Below are 27,106 nucleotides of genomic sequence, written 5' to 3' on the forward strand. Positions count from 1 at the left end.
ACGCAAGCCTATCGGCGTATGCATTAAAGCAGATGTGACATGTTTCAAATGCAAGCATAAAGGGCACTATTCTAACGAATGTCCAACAGGAAAAACAGCATAAATCACTTGCTATCAATGCGGAAAGAAAGGGCATATCGCTAGAAATTGTAAAGGACCAGCTATGGCAACCAGTATTCCAAAAGTATTGGCATTACCTCCGCCGCCGCCTAATCAACCCAAAGCAAGAACTTTCAACATGACAATGAAAGAAGCAGTGCAGAATTCGAGTTTTATTGCAGGTACGCTTTTGGTGAATTCAGTAAGTTCAAAAGTATTAATTGATTCAGGAGCTACCCGTTCATTTATTTCTGAAGAATTTCTTGATAAATTACATTGCGAAATCGAATGGTTGGGCGAGACATTAATTATAAAATTAGCGAATGACGACCAAGTTCCAGTGTATCGGATATGTCCTGCGTGTGATATAGAAATAGCTGGACATCATTTTTCGGTAGACTTGATTCCTTTTAAGCTAGGAGAATTCGATATTATTTTGGGAATGGATTGGTTAGCATGTCATAATGCTCAGATAGACTGCGCGAATAAGAAAGTCAAATTGTGAACTACGGAAAATGCAACGGTAATATTCAAAGGCAAAAAATAACGAAAGAAATTTCTTACAGTAATGCAGACCAAGCGATTGCTTCGACAAGGATGTGAGGTGTAGATAGCTTACGTGTTAGATACTGAAAAGGGAAGGCCTAGAATAGAAGACATTCTAGTTGTGTGTGAGTTTCCGGACGAGCTTCCAGGCTTACCGCCAGATCGAGAAATCGAGTTCATGATTGATCTAGCACCAGACACAGAACCAGTGTTGAAAGCTCCATATCGAATGGCTCAAATCGAGATGAAAGAATTATCAACGCAACTGCAAGATCTGCTAGACCGAGGCATCATACGACCTAGTGTATCCCCATGGGGTGCACCGGTGTTATTCATGAAGAAGAAGGATGACAACATGCGATTATGCATCAACTATCGGGAGTTGAATAAACTCACCATCAAGAACAAGTATCCGCTACCGAGAATCAACGATTTGTTCAATCAGCTAAAAGGAGCTGCATGGTTTTCGAAGATAGATTTGCGATCAGGCTATCATCAATTGAAAATTAAAGCCAAAGATATTCCAAAGACTGCATTTCGTATGAGATATGGGAATTACGAGTTTTTGGTAATGGCATTCGGTTTGACAAACGCGCCAGCTGCATTCATGGATTTGATGAACAGGGTATTCAAGAAATACTTGGACAAATTCGTGATTGTATTCATTGATGACATCTTGATTTATTTCAAGACGGAAGAAGAGCATGCAGAACACTTGAGGATAGCTTTGGAAATTCTTAGGAAAGAGCAACTATACGCGAAATTCTCCAAATGTGAATTCTGGTTGAAAGAAGTACAATTTCTAGGGCATATCATCAGTAGAGAAGGCATCCAAGTTGATCCAGTAAAGATTGAAGCTGTGTTAAATTGGGAAAGACCAAAGACACCGACAGAGGTTCGAAGTTTCTTGGGATTGGCAGGATATTATCAAAGATTTGTTAAAGATTTTGCGAAAAAAGCAACGCCGTTGACCAAGTTAACTCGAAAAAGTGAAAAGTTCATATGGAATGATAAATGCGAAGAAAGTTTCCAAGAACTGAAGAATCGGTTAGTAACCTCACCGGTACTAGTATTTCCAGACAAGCAAGGAAATTTTGTTATTTACAATTACGCTTCGTATCACGGACTAGGATGTGTATTGATGCAGCACGATAACATCATCGCATATGCTTCGAGGTAAATTAAACCTCATGAACAGAAATATCCCACTCATTACCTGGAATTGGCAGCGATCGTATTTGTATTGAAACTTTGGAGACATTATCTCTATGGTGAAAAATGCGAAATGTACACGGATCATAAAAGTCTGAAGTATATCTTTACGTAAAAAGAATTGAACATGCGTCAACGTCGATGGCTGGAATTGATAAAGGATTATGATGTCACAATCAGTTATCATCCAGGGAAAGCAAATTTTGTAGCAGATGCGCTGAGCAGGAAAGAAAGATTGAATCAGTTAACTTCATGCGAAGAATTAGCTAGGGAATTTGACAAATTGGAAATCGAGATTCGTATTCCCAATGAATCTGTAGAAGCTATCTACGCTATGACTTTCCAACCAGAGTTGCTAGAGAAGATTCGTCATTGTCAAGAAGAAATGATGAGTCAAGATGACGACCTAACGGGATAATAGATCACAACTCAGAAGGATAATGAAGGAATTTTACGCTTTGCATCGAGAATCTGGATTCCTAACATGGCAGAATTAAAAGAAGAAATATTGCGAGATGCATACAGTTTGAAGTATTCCATTCATCCAGGAAGCACAAAGATGTATCGCGATCTGAAGGAAAACTTTTGGTGGCCAAATATGAAAAAGGAAATAGCAGAATGGGTAAGTAAATGCTACGCATGCTAGCGAGTTAAAGCGGAACATCAACGTTCGAGCGGATTATTACAACCGTTAGACATTCCAGAATGGAAATGGGAACATCTAGCGATGGATTTTGTAGTAGGACTACCGAGGACTAGGGCAAATCATGATACGATATGGGTAATCATTGACAGACTCACGAAGTCGGCACATTTTCTACCAATTAACAAAAGATTTTCGCTTGACAAGCTAGTGCATTTGTATCTCAAGGAAATTGTGATACGACATGGAGTTCCAATATCTATCATGTCCGATCGAGATCCTCGTTTCAACTCAAGATTTTGGAGACAATTTCAAGAATGCGTTGGAACAAAATTAAACATGAGTACCGCTTATCATCCGCAAACTGATGGGCAAAGTGAAAGAACTATTTAAACAATTGAAGACATGCTACGAGTTTGTGCGATTGATTTTGAAGGCACTTGGGATGAGCATTTACCTTTGGTGGAATTTTCTTATAATAACAGCTATCACGCAAGCATTGGAATGCCACCGTACGAAGCATTATACGAAAGAAAGTACAGATCACCAGTATATTGGGATGAAGTTGGACAACGGAAGATTTTGGGTCCAGAATTAATCCAACAGACTAAAGAAAAGATTGAACTTATTCGGAAACGACTCGATGCAGCACAAAATAGGCAACGCAAATATGCAGACCAAGCAAGGAAGGATATGGAGTACCAGGAAGGAGAACACGTATTACTTAAAATATCGCCATAGAAAAGATTGACCAGATTTGGCAACAAGGGTAAATTGAAGCAACGATACGTCGGACCATTTGAAATTTTGAAGAAAGTGGGAAAAGTTGCGTACGAATTAGATTTACCGCCTCATATGCAACATATTCACAATGTGTTACACGTGTCGATGCTTAAGCGATATAATCCTGATTCTAGGCATGTAATAGAGTATGAACCGATAGATATCCAACCTGATTTATCTTTTATAGAACAGCCGGTAAGGATTTTAGATCGGCGAGAGAAAGTATTGAGAAATAAGTCTATATATTTAGTGCGAGTGTTGTGGAGAAATCCTATGGTTGAAGAATCAACCTGGAAACTTGAAAGTGAAATGTTAGAGAAATACCCTCATTTGTTTTCGTAGAAGATTCTGGGGACATAATCCTATTAAGGGGGAAAGGATGTAATGACTGGGAAATTTACGTTGTATTATATCATATTTATAATAAAATTATGTGTATTAATATGTCAATTATGTGTGATTATCTGTTAGACCCTAACTGTTACGTGTTACGTGCATTCCGTGTCATTTCTATATTTTAAGGTATTTTTTAGATGTTTTATTTCGCATTCATAGGTTTCATTTCAAACGTTTTATGACCCAAACCATGATTTTAAAGCCAGTATTTCAAATAAAATAATGGACCTTATTTTTCATCAAACGGCTTTTTCCATCCGCTTATTCTGAACATCTAGATATTTTATAAATTTTCTCGTTTTGCGGAAAATGACTCTTCCGGGCCCCATTGGGTCTATCACATTTTTATTTTTATAAAATTATAGGACTTTTATTTATACCATTTATTTGTATTTTTGCATTATTCACAATTTTTGGGAAATTTTTCTTAGATGTATAATTAGCCCCTTAATTTTATTTAGGAGTATTAATTTTACTAATATAAATAGCCTAATTATTAATTAATTATAATTAATAAATCATTAAAAATCAGAATTTTCACTGAAATTCGGGTCGGGAAGAACTTGAATCGGGTCGAGAATCAAAACGTGATTTCCAGCTGATTTCTTCATCAAATCGTGTGATTCCAATAACCAAATCAAAGGTTTGGTCTGTTCTTTCCATTGCTAGCATCAATTTCACGTTTTAATTCATAGTTTTTGATTTTCGATTTCTAGGGTTTATGTTCGAATTAGGCCTTTTTGATTTCAGGGTTATTTTGATGTTTTGATGATTGATATAGCTTTGTTAGATGATTTACAGTCGATTCATGGTGTTTAATTGATTAAACGATGTCTGTATAGTGATTCACGATTTCTAGGGTTTATACTGAATTTTCAAATTACAACTCGATATTTTCTGTGAATCTTTGGTTCTTGAAAGGTTAGGACTTTGATTGTATATGTTCTTAGCATTGATTTGCACTATAGAACGTTGAGTTTGGTTTACAGAGTTAAAAGATAGGTTTTTGGCCGGAGTTGAAGTCGGTTTTGATCGGAGAATGATATCCAGTGATGTTTCTGATTGACTTTGGCCTGAATTAGGTTGGGGAAGTGATTTGCAGTGATTTGGGATTAAAAACGATTTCAGACGATGTGTTTTTGATCCCGAATCAGCCTCACCGGATTCTGGGTTTAAACCCAGATTTCAGTGGTGTTCTTCACTGACCCGGATTCCAACCCGGTTGACCCGTTTGGTTAACCCGGTTTTGATCTGTTTTGTCAGATGATTGGTTTCTGACAAATGTTTCTGTATTTTTAATTATTCAATTATATTTTTATAAAATAATATTAGTTTTATTAATTCTGAAAATCAACTAAAAATAAGTTTTAAATTATGTAAAATATTATTAATAATTCCTAAATTATTTTCTTAATTTCAAAATTCGAATCTAGTGATTTAATTAAGTATTTGATTATTTATTTAATCATTTATCTATTTATTATTTAGTAATTAAGTAATTACTTAATAAATAAGGATTAAAGAAATTAATCGAATATTACGATTAAAGATTCGATAATTAGGGGAATAAAATGAATAACTCGTAATTATACGGATGATTGAACGATAAGTTCGATTATTATTATTATTATTATTATTATTATTATTATTATTATTATTATTATTATTATTATTATTATTATTATTATTATTATTCAGACGATAGTTAATTATTCGTAAAATATCATAATAATTATTCGTAGTGGGTAATTAAATACAGATAGTTAATTTTAGTCGCATAAATTGTAATAATAACTGTAATGTTTTGATGATTATGCGAGAAATGCGGATAACTGGTAGAAATACGAGTAGTGGATCGTTGAGTTGAATTCTGATGCTGATAATAGTTTATTTATTCAATAGTTATCGTATCAGTTGATTGTACGATTATTTATTTGTAAATAATCGATCTAATCAAATAAATTATAATAAATTATAAATATTTGCAATAAATTGTAATTAATCCTAATAATTAGGGACTAATTATTTTAAATTAATAAAAAATTACTTATTAAATATTTATTAGTTATTTATTTATTAAATCATTAAAAGTGATTAATTATTCTGATAATTAATCAAATAACTTTTAATAAATCATAATTTATTCATTTTAACTCCAAAAAAAATTATAGAAAAATTATTTTTGACTTTGATTTTTCTTAAATAATTATTTTAGGATTTGAAAATTTATAATAATTATTTATATTGAATAATAAATTGAATTAACAGTGTTTAATTGATAATAATTCAACCGTTAGTCCGATTCGAGTGAAACGAAAGCCATTTTACTCAGAAAAATGAATTCTTTTCATTAAAAATAATAAGAAGACCAAATTTTTTCTAGAAATTATTTGACCTTATTAATTGCTTGATTATCAATCGAAATGCGTGCCGAGACGAGTCCGAAAAATTCCGGGAAAATGGGAAATGAGGCAGAAGGTGATCAGCGGAGCAATCAGCGAGTCGATTTTGATTCTAAAAATTATTTTTAACTATAAAAATGATTATGTGCTTATGTGTATTATGTGGTTAATCGAGTCTTATATGCTTATATGTAATATAAGAGTGAGTCAAAAGCGTATGGGTAGATAATAGGAACGAAATGAAGTCGATTCAAGATGCAATTGAAGTACAAAATGACTTAACCAGTCTATTTTGCTAACAGAAGCTAAGCCAGCAAGGCAGGTCGAGTAAGTGATAGACGAAAGTGATTTAATTGCAGTGAGTCGCGCAGAAGGCAAGTTTCTCCCTTATTCAACTTTCAGAATAGTAATATTCATTTCAAATTCTTATTACGCTGGTACTCCTTTAATTCTTTTGTTCATATTTCAGTTCGATTCTTGAATTATTCTCTTCATTTGAATTCATTATTCATATTCCAATTGTTACTCACAATTATTGATATATTTTGGTGATTAGAATATATCAAAGCATACTGATTGTTTCGGTTGCTATTCCAGGGACTGGATAATACTACTTTTGGGATTAAGTCTACTTAATCCTAAGGACCGGGACATAACCGGTTCCTTGAGATGGGCTGTAGTGCCTGGGTGCCCGACGGGATCTATATAGTGAGATATAGATCTGCACTGTACCTTGGCTGATCAGCAGGGTATAGCTGCGAACTTGAGTCCAGTTTAGTTCTTTTGTTTTTGCCAGTAATGGCCTTCTTTCTATTCTCATGGGGTTATATCTTTGCAGATATACCCGGGTTACAGATTCAATTACATTGCTTTAACACTATTTATATTTTGTGGACTTGTTGAGCAATTTTTGGCTCACCCTTTTGTTGTTATTCACCTTATTGTTTTCAGTTAAGAAGGAATATGAAACCTTATTGTTCAAAGACTATGATTGTTCGATACAATATCATCCGGGAAAGGACAACGTGGTAGCAGATGCTCTGAGTAGGAAGGAAAAGCTAAGTATGATAACATTGCCGAAGGAATTATCTGATGAAGTTGAAAAATTGCAGTTAGAGCTTTGTGAACATGGAGGAGCGGAAGAAATGTGTTGTTCCATTACATTTCAACCAACACTACTAAAGAGGATAAAGAAATGCCACGATGAAGTAATGACTCAAGAGAATCAGGAGAAGAGATATGTACACAAAAAGACGAACAAGGTGTGTTGAGATTTTCGACAAGAATATGGATCCCAAATGTGACTGAATTGAAGAAGGATATTTTGTAAGAAGCCACAACTCAAGATTTTTGATTCACCCGGGAAGTACCAAAATGTACCATGATTTGAAGAAGAGCTTCTGGTGGCCGAACATGGAAAGAGAAATTGAAGAATGGGTTTCAAAATGCGATAAATGCCAAAGAGTGAAAGCAGAACATCAGAAACCAAGTGGTTTGATTCAACCATTGAAGATTCCAGAATGGAAGTGGGAAAATATTTCCATATTTTATAGTGGTTTTACCGTGAACAGGTTCTGGACACGATGCAATTTGGGTGATAGTTGACCACCTTACGAAATCGGCTCATTTTCTTCCAATCAATGAGAAGTCTTCGTTAGACAAAATAGTTCATATGTATGTACGCGAAGCGGGTCAAGCCTCGGGATCCTCTCATACCCAAGGTGTTGATCCCAATTCAGGAAGAAAGCTTTGAGTTTCCTGAGCAGGTAGAGTGTTGATAAATAGTGAGTATGTTTGAATAAAAGATGAACTTAGTTTAAAAATTAATTAGACAATGGTTTGTGATAAAAAGAGTTTGTGAGATTTTGAATGTTGGTTTGTAATAAAAGTAGTTAGCAGTTCTTGTTTTCATACTTCAACCTAAAAAGATCCTGGTTAATGTTAAAGGGGTTTAGTGTCATTTCTTTATTATTTGTTAATCAGATTATACAGGTTTGGTGATTAGCTAGTAACCCCCAGACTTATACCCCGGGTCTGGAGGGCATTACAAGTTTTGTCATGTCAGCCATGAAATTTTGAGTTAATTTTTTAAGTATATGATAAAGAAATCTGAATAAACAGAGCAGGAGTAGATACTATATCATTATAATCACCAACATCATGTGATACTTAAGTTGACAGATCATTAAAATGGATGCAGTCAAGAAACTTTACCCTCTTTCAGGACTTGAAGCTAACGTTGCTTTAGTCCCTTCTATGGTATTTTGCTACAACGGATAACTACAACAAGATTTTAATATGGCACGAAAAGCTGAAAATAGGGGATAATGGAAAACTTAAATTTTTATTTTGGTCTGTACTCAAATATTTTGGTCTGTACTCCTATATATGTGCCATTTTTATATAATTAATTTTGTCAGTTATATCTAATAACCAATAATTCTTATTGAACTTTTTGCAGGTGATTAACTTCCGGTTTATATTCTATTTTGTTCGATTTATTAAAGATGATGAGGTTGATGTGAAGGAAATCGCAGCACATGTAATTGGCGGAGTTTAATGTTGAAAAAGAGCATTTAAAATATGAAAATGTTGGGATAATTGGCGGGAGCAGTTGAAGAACGACTTTCTGAGATGTTTCAGAAAAGTTGATATGGAGGTTGTAGGAGTCCATGCAGGCGACTGGCATAAGGCTAATGCGGAGGAACATATTACTGAACCTGTTGCTTCTGATGTTGTTGGCTCTGCAGCTATTGTTGCTGTTATTTGTTCAACCCATATTTAAAGTTAGAATTTGGTACTTTGATAGTTAGAACCAAATGCTTGTTAATAAGACTTTAGAAACAGTTTAGTAAGTTTTAAATTTCATTGGATGTTTGTTGTATTGATTGTTGGATGCCTTGTTTGGTAGGAATAATATAAAAGCAGTATAACTATGTCAATTTTTTTAATTTTTAAAGTGTTGTATTTGACTCTATATGGTGTTGTATTAAACTAAACATGATGTTACATATAAATAAAAATGGTGTTGCAAATGACTAAAATCAGTGTTGCATTACATATTATGGGACCCACTCCTGACCTGACAAAAGTAAAGCCCACTATTGATTTGGCAAATATGGGACCCCTTGCTGACGTGTCAAAGTAGGGACCACTGCTGACATGGCAAAATGATGTGTCACTTGCAACGTAGGATAGTGGTGATGTGGCTTCATTTTATGCAACACTAAGTGTTGTTGTCATTGTAAGCTTTTACTATTACAAAAGACGCATATGCAACGCTTTCTATTATTGCATAATTCGTTGCCTTAGGGCTCTACAGCCACGTCCACATTGGCAACCCCTTCCTGGTGTTTCCTATTACCTTATGCAACACCATTTAAGCCTTATGCAACTGTATAGTAGGGGTTGCCTATGTGCACTTATGGCGTAGTGGAGGGGACTCTTACTGGATTTTTCTAATCCTGACATGCAAGATGAATTTCAATTTTTTTTGTAATTTTTTCATATGAGTAAAATTGATATATCTTAACATCCGTATGGTTGGATCGTCGAAAAAATTATTTTAAAAATTAATCTTGTAAATTGGGAACGAGTCTCGTTGTCGGGAGGGGACTTTTACTGGATTTTTCTAATCATGACATGCAAGATGAATTTCAAATTTTATAATAATTTTTTCATATGACTAAAATTTATATATCTTAACATCCGTATGGTTGGATCATCGAAAAAAATATTTTAAATATTAATCTTGTAAATTGCGAACGATTCTCGTTGTCGGGAGGGGACTTTTACTGGATTTTTCTATTCCTAACATGCAAGATGAATTTCAAATTTTTTAATAATTTTTTCATATTACTAAAATTGATATATCTTAACATCTGTATGGTTGGATTGTTGAAATAATCTTGTAAATCGGAAACATGTCTCGTTGTCGGGAGGGGTACTTTTACTGGATTTTTCTAATCCCGACATGCAAGATGAATTTATAATGTTTTAATAATTTTTTCATATGACTGAAATTGATATATCTTAACATCAGTACGGTTGGATCCTTGAAAAAACCATCTTAAAAAATAATCTTGTAAATCGGGAACGAGTCTCGTTGTTGGGAGTGGTACTTTTACTGGATTTTTCTAATCCTGATATGCAAGATGGATTTTAAATTTGTTAATAATTTTTTCATTTGACTAAAATTGACATAGCTTAACATATGGACGATTGGATCGTCGAAAAAATCATTTTAAAAATTTATCTTGTAAAACGGGAATCTCATTTTATACAATAATACTTTTAAAATGGTTTCCTTGAAACACCATTGTGTAAAGATAAACTAAGAGACCGCAAGGGTTGGCTCAGTTGGTTAAAGAGAGGAAAATTGTCCTCTTGGTCACAGGTTCGAATCCCACAGGAGGAGAATTTATGATTATGCCTCCTGAGTCAGAGCCTGTCGCTTAAATGCGGTTTACCTTGGTTCACGTGGTTTGCAGGCTATTGCGTGAGCCCGTAGGGTTTACCCAGTGCGCACCCGAAGGGTAGCGGCTGCGGGTTACCTACGATAAAAAAAAAGATAAACTAAGACAACACTTTTTTTTTAATTATAAAACCTTTATTTAAGCATATCAGCTTTTTTCAATGTAACGGCTATCATTCAGTCTAACGGCTAATATTTAATCTCATTTCAATCAAGGGTTATCATTCAGACACTTCAGCAATCCGAGTAAAATGTTTACAACATATCATGGGGTGCCACCTCATCAGGTGGTGCCCATTGAAATTATAAAATAACTATTTTAGACAACTATTTTATTCGGTTGTATGAAGGTTTCTAAGACAACCTTTCTAAAAACTGTTGTGTGAATTACAGAACATAATATCTAAAAGCTTGTATGAGACCAACTAAGATAACACTTTTATTTTAACATAAAACCGTTGTATAAGAATTAAGCTATTTTTCGATCTAACGGCCGATATTAAATCTCATATCAATGAAGGGCTCTCATTTCGCCACCTCAGCAATCCTTGTGAATGATTTACCACCTATCACGTGCTGCCACCTCAATATATGGTACCCACTTAAATTCCTCAGACAATTGTTTCATTCCGTTGTTTGATGGTTTGAACGACAACCTTTCTGAAAAACCGTTGTCTCAATTACACAATGTAATGTCAAAACCATTGTCTTATATCCCTATACGTTAACATAGTAACAACGATTTGTAATCGTTGTGTTAAAGATCTACAACAACACTATATTTAAAAAATTGTTGTCTGACTCGATGAGAGGATACAACTTGTACAATAGTTTAAAAAAGATGGATATTCATTGTTTGTTTTGGAGCTCACACAATTGTTTTTTTTGCAAAATCAATTCATCGTTGTATGATTTTTTAGGACGACAGTTTTTTATAATCGTTGTCTGTCAACCGTTGTCTGATTGCAAATTTCTTGTAGTGTATGTTAGAACTGAATGTTACATTTTTCTCATAGTATTCAGAAAATACATATACATCAGCCTTACATATAAATGAGTATAGTGATGATCAAATTACTCAAGTGCTCAAGCTCTCCTCCCTCTCAAGATCATTAATGGGCTCTTATGATTTAGGTACGCTTCCACTATTAATCTATACTCACAGTTTTGATCGGGAGATACATACATATATATATGTCCATATTTATATACATGATTTAGTCTAACAATTGGTATTAGAATAGATTCCTAGATTAATTCTTTGAGTAGAATCAAAATTTCAGATCTATCAATTTATTTTATATAACTTAATTCGACTGGTCTTACATAAGAAAATCGTAAATGGACCATTTTGATATTACTCGCATGTGCAATCCTAGTTAGATCCGCTGAACATACCTGGATCTCATATATAGACTTTAAATATTTTATTAGTATTATTCTGGAGGCACGTGATATGCAATATAGTTTCTTGATTTAACTTGTACGATGCATGAATTCTGAATTGTTGTCACTTTATCAATATTTTATATTTTATTGCCATCTGGTTGATTCAGTTTAAAAGCCTCGTATATATCTCGATTATTTGTAACTGTCGTCACATAAAATCAATTCATATGTCTACAAAATGTTAATGTTAATGTGAATGTTAATTTTATTATTTCACTACCTCATAAGTGCATATAGACAACGCTTTTTAGCTAGCGTTGCATGAAAGCATTGCATTATCTATAAAATTTTCAGTTTATTCCAACAAAGTGGAGAAAGCGTTGCATTACATAAAAGCTACCGTTGCTAATAACTTTTAGTGTTGCGCAACATGCAACAGTAGAGGTCATAGTGTTGAATTAGACATATTATTTAATTTAATAAATGCTGACTTGGACAAAAAAGCTGAGGTGGCATGAGGGACCCACTGTTGCTGGCGTGGCATACTAACTTGGCATATGGGACTCACGGGAGGGCCAATTTTTTCCGATGTGGCATATGTCGGGCCCACATGTGGGGTCCACTAATGACGTGGCATGCTGACGAGGCATGCCGACGTGGCATCAGTTGGTCCCACAGGTGGGACACACATGCTGACATGGCATGCTGACGTGGAAAAAGGAGGCCCCGAATGTGGGACCCACATGCTGACGTGGCAGCTGACACGGCAGTTTAAAACTTGCATTTGCTCTGCACTTTTGTAATATATTATTTAGTGTTGCCTTAGCTATTGTACTATTTTTAAAAATATTAGGTATATTCAGGTTCTATATTGTTTAAAATTATTTTTAAATGATCCAACCGTACGAATGATGTTACCTACTGGTTTTAGAGATGTGTAAATTTTTAATAAAAAATTAAATTTTATATCATATGCTTTTATAATAGTCAAACCACAGTGAACATGGGTTATCGTTACTTAGTCTTGTCCCGGGTGGTGATTCTATTTTTTTAAAATTCTTGTTCGATGATCCAACCGTACTGATGATATTTCCTACTTATTTTAGTGATTTATAATTTATTTTTTAAAAAAGTTATATTTTATATCGTGTGTTTTTATAATAGTGAAATTACGGTCAACACGTGTTCCTGTTACCAAGTCTTGTACCGGGTGGTGATTCTATTTTTTAAAACTCTTGTTGGACGATCCAACCGTACGAGTAATGTTACCTATTAATTTTAGATATGTATAAATTTTGTTAAAAAAATAAGATTTTATATTATGTATTTTTATAATAGTCAAATTACGGTCAATACGGGTTCATGTTACCAAGTCTTGTACCGGGTGGTGATTCTATTTTTTTTAAATTCATGTTCGACGATCTTACCGCAGAGATGATGTTAACTACTAATTTTATAGATGTATTTATTTTTAAAGAAAATTTATATTTTATATCGTGTGTTTTTATAATAGTCAAATTACGGTGAACACGTGTTCCTGTTACCAAGTCTTGTACCACGCGGTGATTCTATTTTTTTAAAATTCTTGTTCGACGATCCAACCGTACGAATGATGTTACCTACTAATTTTAGAGATGTACAATTTTTTTTTAAAAAAAATTAGATTTTAAATCGTGTGTTCTTATAATAGTCAAATTACATTCAACACGTGTTCCTGTTACCAAATCTTGTACCGGGTGGTGATTCTATTTTTTTAAAATTCTTGTTCTACGATCAAACCGTACAGATGATGTTACCTACTAATTTTAGAGATGTGTAAATATTTTTTTAAAAATTATATTTTATATCGTGTGCTTTTAAAATATATAATTTCTTTTGTTTATTGCAGATTTTGAATAAGCTTAACTTTTTTATTATGCAATTAAAATAAATATATTATTTATAATTATAAAAGCTAAGTTCCTAATTCAAAAAATTTCTGAAATTTTAAATTACAATGAAATTTTATATACTTCTAATATTATTTTTAAATTTTATATAATTTAAAAATTGAAATTACACTTTAAATTTGGTATAAATGAAATTATAAATTCTTGCTCAACGATCTAACCGTACGGATGATGTTATCTACTGATTCTAGATATGTGTAAATTTTTTTTAAAAAAAAATCAGATTTTAATATCTCTTGGTTTTATAATAGTCAAACCTTGATCAATACAGGTTCCTTTTTCTTGCTAAATAATACATGTTCCCTTTAAGTAGTCTTGTCCTCAATGGTTGTTATGTTTTTTTTAAAATTGTTGTTAGACGATCCAACCGTATGAATGTGTATACCTATTGATTTTAGAGGTGTTTATTTCTTTTACCAAAATTTCAGATTTTTTATGTCGTGGTATTATAATTGTCAAAGCACGGTCAAAACGTGTTTCAATTTACTAATCTTATCGCCAATGGGGGTTCTAATTTTTTTTAAAATTCGTGTTCGATGATGCAACTGTACGGATGTTAATAATCTATAATTTTCAGCGATGTTTGATAATAATCTCTTACCTTTAAGGACGATCCAACCGTACGAATGATGTTACTTGATGATTTTAGAGAAGTGTGATTTTCTTAAAATAAAAAATAAAATATATTGAACCAAATTTTTTAATAATGATAATAATTTCTTAATTTAAAATTTGATTTTTAAGTTTGATGTATACTCTTAATTTATTATAAATTTTAATTTTAAAAATAAATAACTTATTTTTAAAATTAAAATAATAGTTTTTTAATAAGATAATGAACTTTGGACTTGAAGACTAGCATGTGTGAAAACTGGGCACATTTTGATCCAAACAAATGGGCCGCTAATTAACCTCCAATCAAAATTTCACTAAGTTAAATTTGTTTCACACCTCTCATTCTCTCTCAACCTTATCTTTCTCAACCTTCTCACTCCTCGTATGTCTATCGTTGTACTCTCTTGCCCCCCCCCCCACCAAAATTAGACAACCCTCTCGATAAAAAGCTCTAGAGCCCCCAATTACAACATCATCTGTAATTTGATCCTATATGTTCTTCAATTTTTCATATGAGGTTTTCGATTACAACATCATTTGTAATGTTGAATTAACTTACGAATGGGTTGAGGAAGAAGCTTAAGGAGCTGATGTTGGATTTTCAGGGGTTGAGGCCAAGTATGATGACTGAGTATAAAGATAATGTTGGAAGATAGTATTATACAATGAGAATGAGGATGTGATTGAGACATTTATTTCTGAGGAAGATGGTAGTGAGAAGTTATTGGCTAAAGCTATTCAGGTATAAACTAACTCTACAGAATGCCTTCTATATTTTCGAGATTACTGTATGTTGTGGTCAATGTTCAATTTTTACTTTTATGGATATTCATTTGATTATATATGTTAAATATGTTGGATGTTTAAACTGGGATTTTTGGTATACATTTTTGCCAGTTGACAAGTATTTGTGTCTTCATATGTCGGTAATTTCATTAGTTCGATGTTTGTATAGCTTAATTTTTTTTATCGATTGCATTTTGATAATTGGTTGTCAGCTGTGAGTTTTAGTTATAGGAAAATGTCGAAAATCAATGTTTACTCATTATTTACAGTTTTTTACGGTAATGATCGATTTGTTTTTGTGTTAGAAACAAATTAAGATTCTTGGGTACCTTGAGTTATGTTTGTGGTAATGAATTTGATAATTTTATATTACATGAATATCTATGGTTGGGGTTTTATATTTATTTTTTGTAGATGAGTAATGTGATATTGTGGTGATAATGTTGGAACATGGGAGGGGAAAAGTGCTCGAGACAGTAGTTGAAATACAGGACATGCACGATGCAGCGTAAGAGATTGAGTAGAGCTTGTTAGAGCTTCACCGGGTGTTCTTGGATATGGCAGTGAAGTGACTTGCTTTAATATAGGTAACAATTCTAGGATACAAACTTGATTGAGATAGTTTGTATGAACTATTTTTTTCAATCTTTACTAATTTGGTACATAGCTTGAATATTTGTAACTTTCGTCACATAAAACCAATTCTTATGTCTATTACATGTTAATGTGAATGTTAATTTTATTATTTCAATACCCCATAAGTGCACATAGGAAACGCTTTTAGCTAGCGTTGCACGAAAAACATTGCAATATCTATAAAATTTTCAGTTTATTACAATAAAGTGGAGAAAGCGTTGCATTACATTGAAGCTACCGTTGTTAATAACTGTTAGTGTTGTGTAGCATGCAACAGTAGAGGTTATAGAGTTGAATTAGACATTTTTTTTTAAATTAATAAATGCTGACTTGGACAAAAAAGCTGACGTGGCATGTAGGACCCACTGTTACTAACGTGGCATATGGGACCAATGGGAGGGGCCAATTATTACTGATGTGGCATATTGGGGACCCAAATGTGGGGTCCAGTGATGATGCGGCATGCTGACGTGCTATTGTAAAAAATATTAGTTATATTCAGGTTCTATGTTTTTTATTTTTTATAAATGATCCAACCGTACGGATGATATTACCTACTGATATTAGAGATGTGTAAATTTTTAATAAAAAATTACATTTTATATCATGTGCTTTTATAATAGTCAAACCACGGTGAACATGAGTTCTCGTTACTTAGTCTAGTCCCGGGTGGTGATTCTAGTTTTTAAAAATTCTTATTCGATGATCCAACCGTACAGATGATGTTTCCTACTAATTTTAGTGATGTATAATTTTTTTTTAAAAAAATAGAATTTATATTATTCGTTTTTATAATAGTCAAATTTCGGTCAACACGTGTTCTTGTTACTAAGTCTTGTTCCGGGTGGTGATTCAATCTTTTTAAAATTCTTGTTCGACGATACAACCGTACGGGTAATGTTACCTATTAATTTTAGAGAAATATAAATTTTTTAAAAAAATAAGATTCTATATCATGTATTTTTATAATAGTCAAATTACGGTCAACACGGGTTCATGTTACTAAGTCTTTTACCGGGTGGTGATTCTATTTTTTTAATTCTTGTTCGACGATCTAACCGTAGGGCTGATGTTACCTACTAATTTTAGAGATGTAAAAATTTTTTAATTGAAATTTATATTTTATATCGTATGTTTTTATAATAGTCAAATTACGGTCAACACGTGTTCCTGTTACCAAGTCTTGTACCATGCGGTGATTCTATTTTTTTTTAAATTCTTGTTCGATGATCCAACTGTACAGATGATGTTAACTACTAATTTTAGAGTTGGATAATTTATTTAAAAAAATTAGATTTTATATCGTGTATTCTTATAATAGTCAAATTATGGTCAACACGTGTTCATGTTGCCAAGTAATGTACCGAGCGGTGATTCTATTTTTTTTAAATTCTTGTTCGACAATCCGACCGTACGGATGACATTACCTACTAATTTTAGGGATGTATAAATAGTTATTTAAAAAATTATATTTTATATGATGTGCTTTTAAAAAATATAATTTCTTTTGTTTATTGCAGATTTTTAATAAGCTTAAGTTTTTTATTATATAATTAAAATAAATATAATTTTTATAATTATAAAAGTTAAGTTCATAACTAAAAAAAATCTGAAAATTTAAATTATAATGAAATTATATATACTTGTCATATTATTTCTTAAAAATTAAAATTACACATTAAATTTGGTAAAATGAAATTTTAAATATAAAAATTATAAATTTTGGTCAACGATCTAACCGTACGGATGATGTTACCTACTAATTTTAGAGATGTGTAATTTTATTAAAAAAAATTCAGATTTCATATCTCTTGCACTATGCCATAGATGGCTTTTAGTAACACCAAAACTGTGTTGCTATAGATCTCTAAAAATGTTGTCATTGGCAAAAAAAGGTCTACTGCAACACTTTTTGGGTATTGGGTCTAAGGCCGTCACTATAGGTATCTAACCTTACATCACTGTCAATCTATGGTAACACAACAAAATATGTTGCTTTAGATATCAATTGCAACATGATTTTCAGAGTATAACACATATTTGGTGTTGCAATAGGTATACTAATTGATAAAAAACGGGGCCCACATGGTGGGTCCCCACATCAGTAGTTTTTAAAATATTCATATTTAATAGTTTTTTGTTTATTTTTCTTTAAATTTTATAAATATAATATTAATTAGACAAATATTTATATCCAAGATATAAAACTGAAATTAACTTATTAAATATAAAACTCATCAATCATTATAAAGAGTTGAATCAAATTCTATAAAATTTACATTCTACTGTCATTAAGAACTAAGTTGTTTGTTGCATGAGATGCCATTGGAACGATGATGCTCGAAGACAAAATTGTAGCATAACCATAGGCAAATCTAACAAATGTTGCCCTGCAAAAAGTTCATCCAAACATTATTAAACACCAGTTGATTTCCTGAATTTACTAAACTCAAATACTTGCTGCTTATAGATATGCCAAATGGATCTTTTTGAGCTATCCATTAAGCAAAGCATTGTAAGTACCAGATTGCAAAGGGATTTTTACGACCATTTCCCAAGTGTAGGAGCCCAAAAACGATTTGGACTAAGGCACACTTCCAGTTGACTCCTAAAAGTGGAAGCATTGTACCACGAAAAAGAAGTTATTGAGCAGTTTAGGTGCATAAAAGTGTATCAGACAATAAATTGGATATAAATGGTAACTGAATAAGAAAATTTCTTGGTCTTTATCCACACATCACTAAATCCAGACAGTGAATCTACAACCAAGTAATCTAACGGCTGTAGTGAAGAAAAAACCTACAGAAAAACCAAAGCAGTATCATATGATATCTAGTGAGTTTGATCGCACCTAGATAGTAACATATAAACATCCTATTAGTTTGATAGTTCCAAAAAATATATGGCTACTATATCTAGTTGAACGAGTAGATTGGAAATAACAATTACAATCCCATTAAAGGTTCTTCAAAGTAAGCAGAAAAGAGCTAGAGCTACAGAGTATGAATCTGCTGGTTGGCTGCTTCACTTGACTCGACAAAATCATGCCATGTCTGCAGTAGAAAATACCGGCATAATGATATCAATACAACCAGTCCTGTAATTAATTCAATATGCCACGTCAATAAACCAACTGTCAATATGCAATTCCCTTTAGTGAGCTTCAATATAATATGTAACTACCTAATATAATATAGTCAGGTGATACGATATCAGAATTTAGAAGATTATGTGACATGATTTCTGGACTTTGAACAAGCAAATAAAAATCCAGGACTTCAAAGGTTAGACCTTTTTCTTTGTTAGCTAACAGTACCCCCACCCCAGTTACAATGTAAATCAAGCATATCTGGTTTGTTACAAGTGATCTTACTGATGCTCTACAAAGCTCTGTTTGGTTAATATTGAATATACTATAAGAAACATTTAAGAACCCAATTTAACACCTTAAAAGATGTATAAAAAAATATTAGACATTAGATAAAACCTATAACAAACAATGAATTTTGAACATATATAAAACAACCGAAAACTGAAATATCAAATATCAGCAATAATACAATAATCAAAGAGCTCTTGCTCCAGAGGCATCACCCTCACACCCTTTATACGACGAGCTTGAGGCCTCGAGCATTGTCCAAGTTGAGTGCATAATTATGCCTACTTAGTTAAATAAACACCCACTGTATTCAATACAAGTACAGGAAAATCAAAACTAACAAAAGAAAAGAATGCTACTTTCACAATTCACACAGTAAACAAGAAACTGCCTAATCAAACTCTAACCAAGAAACAATTTATATTGGTTTTTCATCCTCATATTTAATGCCTAAGTGGGGAGACCAAGAAAGGAAATTAGATATAAAACAAGAAACACAAAGTATCAGAGCAAAGAACAAGAAACACAAAGTAGATAAGTAAATAAATATATACAAAAGTGGATATATATATATATATACGTAAGCTGAGGTTGATTAAAGATACACTGCAAGAAAACACAAGGCTAAATACAACTGTATAAATACAATGGAGATTAAATACAACCATATGGTTGAATTTAAGAGGCGCGACAAAATTCAACCGAAATCAGTAATATCTAAAAACGGTTGTATTTCGGTGGTTGAATTTAGAAACAAATACAACCAACTAAATACAACCTAATTTAAGTACAACGGGAAACGGTTGAATTTAGCGGCTCCACTTAATTCAAGCGAATTCGGTCTATTTTTGTCCCGCCTAAATACAACCGGATAATTACAACCGACACCTATTACAACTCTAAAAGGTTGTATTTAGGCCCCTGTCCTAAATGCAGCCGCTGTTTATAAATATGACTGATTTCAGTTGAATTTAGCTAGACCAAAAAAATTGGAGGGAACTTTCCCGCCAATGAAATTTTCCAACCATAAAAATTAGAGGGAAAAATTGTAGCCAAATATCAGCTCAAAATTTTAAAAAATAATTTTTATAAAATAATTTTTTTGAAAAAAAAATCAGAAAAATAAAATTAAGTCTTATAATATTCCTAAATATGTAAATAGACAGTAATAATATATTCACCTAGATCTTGTAATTAACTTTTTATTTTTTAGATTTATTTAACTATTTTCGATTATTTTCGACTATTACTTCTTACAAATGTCAAGATTAATATATTTTAGTAATATGATAATTTAGGAAAAATAAATATATTTGATTTCCTATTTTAACAGTAAACTATTAGTTTCACCAGTACTTCTTACAAGAATTTAGTCTCATACTGGTGTTTTGATTTTTTAAAAAATATTTATGAATGATACAACCTTAAGGATGTCAGTATCAATATATTTTAGTGACATGATAAATCTTTTAGAAAAAAAATAAATATATTTCGTTTACCATTTTAATAGTCAATTAGTAGTTGACTATTAAAAATGCAAACCAAATATATTTATTTTTTTCTAAATTTTTTGTCATATCACTAAAATATACAAATTTTGACATCCGTACGGTTGGATCATTCAAAAATATGTTTTAAAATTCGAAACATAAATATTGGATTAAACACTAGTAAAAAGTACTGGTCAAACTAGTATTTGACTATTAAAAAGACAAACCAGATATATTTATTTTTTTTCAAATTTTTTTATCATATCACTAAAATATACAGATTTTGACATCCGTACGGTTGGATCATTCATAAATATTTTTAAAAAATCAAAACATCAATATGGGATTAAACACTAGTAAGAATGACTAGTCAAACTACCATTTGACTATTAAAAAGGGAAACAAGATATATTTATTTTTTTCTAATTTTTTTTCATATCACTAAAATATACAGATCCTGACATTCGTATGGTTGAATCATTCAAAAATATGTTTTAAAAATTCGAAACATAAATATGGGATTAAACACTAGTTAGAAGTATTGGTCAAACTACTAGTTGACTATTAAAAAGGCAGACCAAATATATTTAGTTTTTCTAAATTATTTGTCATATCACTAAAATATACAGATCTTGACATCCGTACGGTTGGATCATTCATAAATATTTTTAAAAAAATCAAAACATCAATATGGGATTAAACACTAGTAAGAAATACTAGTCAAACTACAATTTGACTATTAAAAAGGCAAACCAGATATATTTATTTTTTTATATTTTTTTATCATATCACTAAATTATATAGATCTTGAAATCCGTACGATTGGATCATTCAAAAATATGTTTTAAAAAATCGAAACATTAATATGGGATTAAACACTAGTTAGAAGTACTGGTCAAACTACTAGTTGACTATTAAAAAGTTAAACCAAATATATTTATTTATTTCTAAATTTTTTGTCATATCACTAAAATATACAGATCTTGACATCCGTACGGTTGGATCATTCATAAATATTTTTAAAAAAATCCAAACATCAATATGGGATTAAACACTAGTAAGAAGTACTCGTCAAACTACCATTTGACTATTGAAAAGGCAAACCAGATATATATATTTTTTTGTAATTTTTTTGTCATATTACTAAAATATACAGATCTTGACATCCGTACGGCTGGATCATTCAAAAATATGTTTTAAAAAATCGAAACATAAATATGGGATTAAACACTAGTTAGAAGTACTGGTCAAACTACTAGTTCACTATTAAAAAGGCAAACCAAATATATTTACTTTTTCTAAAATTTTTGTCATATCACTAAAATATAAAGATCTTGACATCTGTACAGTTGGATCTCGATTATTTTAACAAATAAAGTATAATTAAACATAATTCTAAATTTCACTCGCACACTTTTGTTAATAGAATTTATCATAAAATCAATCAATATTATAATTTCAATATTTTTATTAAAATAATTAGTTTTTAAAATAAAATATAAATTTATAATATTATAAGAAAAAGATTAACAAATAACAATTTTTTAAGAAATGAATTATAATCCTAAATTATACCGCAAACTATTTTTTGTGATTTTTATGTTAAATGAACCAAAATCATCATTCCATTTTTTTAGTATAATAACTAGTTGTTAAAATATATTCTAATATTTTATAATAATATATTATTTTATAATCAAATGATTAAATAATCATAGTATTATAATTTTAATTTTCATAGTATAAAACTAAGTGGAACAAATATAAATTCACACTCCTAAATACAACCGATGACAGTTAAATTTAGTGTCATGTCAGCCATCCGCGTGATTTAGATCCAACACACCAAATTGACCCACTTAAAAAATAATCTAACGGTTACTTTTGCATTCTATAAAAATAAAACTATATTTTAAAATAAACCCCACACCCCCACCCCACAGCACCCCCCACCCGTCACCCCCCATCCCATCTGTCACTTTTTCCCTGCTCCTCCTCCCCTTCCCTCCCTCTTTCTTCCTTCTTTTTTTTAGGCTAACTTCTTTCTTTTTCCGGCCAACCTCCTTTTCTTCGTTTAACAATCCTCTTCTTCTTCATTATTCTACAACTCATATAAATACATGCATCCCAAATTCATCTTTTATCTTTATTTTTCGAAAAAAATTAGGCGGGTCTTCGAATTTCTTTGTTTTAATTTTTTTGTTTTAATTTCGAAGTGAAAACTTGAAATTTGTGTAAAATCGAATTTGATATAATTTTTGATTCATTCTTTTGTTCTTGATAATTGTTTTTCGTTCATATAATTATTGATAATCGATTGTATACGTTATTAGCTTTGTTTTGTGATATTAAGCGTCAAATTTCACGAAGATTTACATGATTTTGAGTTTGGCCGGAAAACTAACTATTTTGATCTGAAAATGAATTATAACATTGATATGTCATTGTTGGGGTCATTTTTGGATTGTGGGAACGATGTAGACTAATTTGGTGTGTAAAATTAAACCGAAAAATCCAAATTTTGGCAACATCGGAATTATCGGAATGGTGGCCAGATTTTTTGAAGCTCGTAGGAAAAAGTTTCCGGCGAGATTTTTTTAAAATCTAGTGCTCGTTAATTCAACCGCATTCAGTTGAATTTAGAACAATATTTTCAACCATATACGGTTGAATTTATATTTTAGGCGCACTTTTCAATTTTTTTAAAAAAAATCAAATTTTTGGGCGGGAATTTCAAATTTTAGGTGAAAAACAAATTCGACCGTTTTCGGTCGAATTTAAGCGGTTGAATTTAGCCGCTCTATATACTAAATACGACCGATTTACTAAATATGACTCGATCATTTTCGACCGGTCCAAAAAACGGTTGTATTTAGTTAAATACAACCGAATCCGGTTGTATTTAACTAAATACAACCATTTTTTTGACAGTTGTATTTAGGCGTTTTTTTTGTAGTGATAGGCTGCTTGCTGGTTTAGAAAACCAGGTACAGTTCATGGTGAGCAAGCTGTTATGTGAATACCTATTGATTTTAAAGATGTTTATTTCTTTTACAAAAATTTTAGATTTTTTACGTCGTGGTATTATAATAGTCAAACCGCGGTCAAAATCGGTTTCAATTAACTAGTCTAATCCCCATTGGTGGTTCTAATTTTTTTGGTATACATTTTTGCCACATGACAAGTATTTGTGTTTTTATATGTCTATAATTTCATTAGCTTGATGTTTGTATAGCTTTAATTTTTTTTTTGTTATCGATTTGAATTTTGATAATTGGTTGTCAGCTGTGAGTTTTTGTTATAGAAAAATGTTGAAGATCAATTTTCACTCGTTATCTAAAGTTTTTTACGGTAATAATCGATTTGTTTTTGTATTAGAAACAAATTAAAATTCTTGGGTACCTTGAGTTATGTTTGTGGTAATGAATTTGATGATTATATGTTAGATGAATATTTGGGGTTTCGTATTTTTTTTGTGTAGATAAGTAATGTGATGTTATGGTGATAATGTTGGAACATGGGAGGGGAAAAGTGCTGGAGACAGTGGTTAAGATACAGGACATGCACGATGCAGCAAAAGAGATTGAGAAGAGCTTGTTGGAGCTTCGCCAGGTGTTCTGGGATATGGCAGTGAAGTGACTTGCTTTAATATAGGTAACAATTCTTGGATACAAACTTGATTGAGATAGCCTGTATGAACTATTTTTTTCAATCTTCATTAATTTGGTATATTTTGCTGTATTTCTTTTTTACATTTTCAGGTTCAAATTGTTCTCCCTCTTATTTAGAAAACTTGTAATCTTGGCATATAACTTGTAATATAAAAGATTATTATCCTGGATTTAAGACACGTGGAAAAGAATGGTCAATGCTATGTTTAGTTATGCAAGTATCTCAAATCGGATAGTGGTAGAAAATTTTGAATCTGCGATGTATGCTAGTTCAAACTCAGAAATAGAAGTCTTAGACCATAGAGTGCAGCTTGAAATTTGGTATCCCAATGTATGGCCCAGATTTCTATATTGTCCTTTTCAACAACGATGGTCAATATGATCCCATGTATCGTACATAATAAGACTTTTAAGAAAAGTTCAATAGGGTAGGATTTTAAAGTTATTTCCTGTCATATAATTCATACATAGCAAACAATGTCAATTAATTACTTCTAATAGTTGCTTTAAAACGTTGTTAATAATGTTGGTTTAATCTTAAACTTGTTTTAAGTATGTTAAATAAAGCTGATAACAGTAGTTGTTTTATTTTGTTTTAGTCGACCATGATGCAGTAGTAGTAGCTGATTTGTAGGAGTTTGAATAAGTCAGGTGTCTGTTATGAACGTGTCCTGGTTTGTAGCTAGTTTTTTAGTTTCTTTTTTCTGATGTATTTCATATATATTGAATAGTTATCAGCAATAAAACAGCAAGCCTTTTGGCAAGCAAAGATCAGAGCTTTTCTCGATTTCTATATTATACAGTTAATACATATTAAGTAGCTAATATTATTAACAAGAATTGGTATCAGAGCTTGGAATTTCTAAGTGAAGGCCAGAGGCATCCACGATGGACAACAACAAAGCTAAAGGGGGAGGATCAATAGGTTTGAGCTACCCAACACTGACAAAGAATAATTACACTTCTTGGGCACTAAAGATGAAAGTGTACCTACAAGCTCAGGGTGTCTGGATCACAATAGAGCCAAATGATCCTAAATCAACGGTTGAGGAGAAGACAGATAGCAGAAAAGGAAACCGCAAAACGGGCCTGGGACGCATTGAAAACCATGTGCCAAGGAGCGGAATGTGTGAAGAAGGCAAAAGTGCAAACTCTAAGAAGTGAGTTTGAGTCCATGAGCATGAAGGACAACGAGCAGCTAGACGATTTTTATCTGAAATTGAATGGGCTTGTATCGAATATTAGAGCCCTGGGAGAATCTATGAATGAATCCTATGTGGTCAAGAAATTGCTACGTGCTGTGCCATCAAAATTCCTCCATATTGTCTCGACTATAGAGAAGTTTGGCGACTTGGAGACTATGACACTAGAAGAGGCAGTTGGGTCCTTAAAAGCCCATGAAGAAAGGTTAAAGGGAATCGGAAAAACTGAGTCAAATGAAGGTCAGCTGATGCTCACAGAAGAAGAGTGGGAAAAGCGTGAGATCAGTGAAGGAAAATTACTTCTTACACGTGAAGATTGGCTGAGGCGGTAAAACCGGAGAAATACAGACGGCTCATCATTCAATTCTAAGGGTCGAGGACATGACAAGAGTAATTTGAAGTGCTACAATTGCTCTGCATATGGGCATTTTACTGCGGACTGTCAAAAACCAAGACGTATCAGAGAACAAAATGAGAAGGTAAATATGACAAGGTTAGATGATGATGAACCAGCACTGTTACTGGCAAAAAGTGACAAAGAGGAACAAGATGTGGCATACTTGAATGAGAAGGAGGTGGTACCATCATAAATGTCGAAGGTGTATGGTGAATCAAATATTTACTATCTGGACAATGGTGCTAGCAGTCATATGACTGGATTCAAATCGAAATTCTCAGAGTTGAATGAGAAAATATCCGGTCAAGTCAGTTTTGGAGACGGCTTTAAAGTGAGAATTGAAGGGAAGAGATCTGTGACTTTTGTGTGTAAGAATGGTGAAACTCGTATACTCAAAGATGTTTATTATATTCCAACACTTCAGAATAATATAATCAGCATAGGGCAGTTAACAGAGGCCGGAAACATGGTTGTCATTAAAGGATAACTTATTTGGGTATATGATACTCACGACAAGTTACTTATGAAGGTGAAACGGTCATAAAATAGACTATACAAACTCATTATTGACACTGAAGGTTCTAAGTGCTTACTAACTAAACAAGAAGAGGTATCGAAGCTCAGGCATAAGCGACTGGGACACGTCAACTATCATGCTTTGTCCTTGATGCTCAAAGATAGAATGGTGCATGGACTACCAAGATTAACATAACCAAAGGAGGTGTGCACTGACTGTTTAATGTCCAAGCAAACCAGAAAACAATTCCCTTCCAAGACAAGTTACAATGCGACCAAGGTGCTGGAATTGATTCATGGAGACCTGTGTGGTCCAATTTTTCCGGAGACGGCATCAGGCAAAAGGTATTTTTTCTTGCTAGTAGATGATTATAGCCGTTATATGTGGGTCTATTTTTTGAAGAGCAAATATGAAGCTCTGGATGCTTTCAAACAATTTTGTGCTTTGGTGGAAAGAAGTCCAGAAAAGAAAGTGAGAGTGTTCCGTACTGATCGAGGTGGTGAATTTGAATCAAATGATT

The 27,106-nt window shown here is 32.2% G+C and overlaps 1 long non-coding RNA gene across 1 annotated transcript; it reads left to right on the plus strand.

The window, feature by feature from the left end:
- Positions 1 to 14,801: 14,801 nt before the first annotated feature.
- On the plus strand, positions 14,802 to 16,045 carry LOC141724770 (uncharacterized). The gene is made up of 2 exons (XR_012576895.1): positions 14,802 to 15,250; positions 15,709 to 16,045. It is a non-coding gene; the product is annotated as an uncharacterized LOC141724770 (long non-coding RNA).
- Positions 16,046 to 27,106: the final 11,061 nt, after the last annotated feature.

This window comes from Apium graveolens, chromosome 5 (genome assembly GCF_009905375.1).
Source record: "Apium graveolens cultivar Ventura chromosome 5, ASM990537v1, whole genome shotgun sequence".
NCBI lineage: Eukaryota > Viridiplantae > Streptophyta > Magnoliopsida > Apiales > Apiaceae > Apium > Apium graveolens.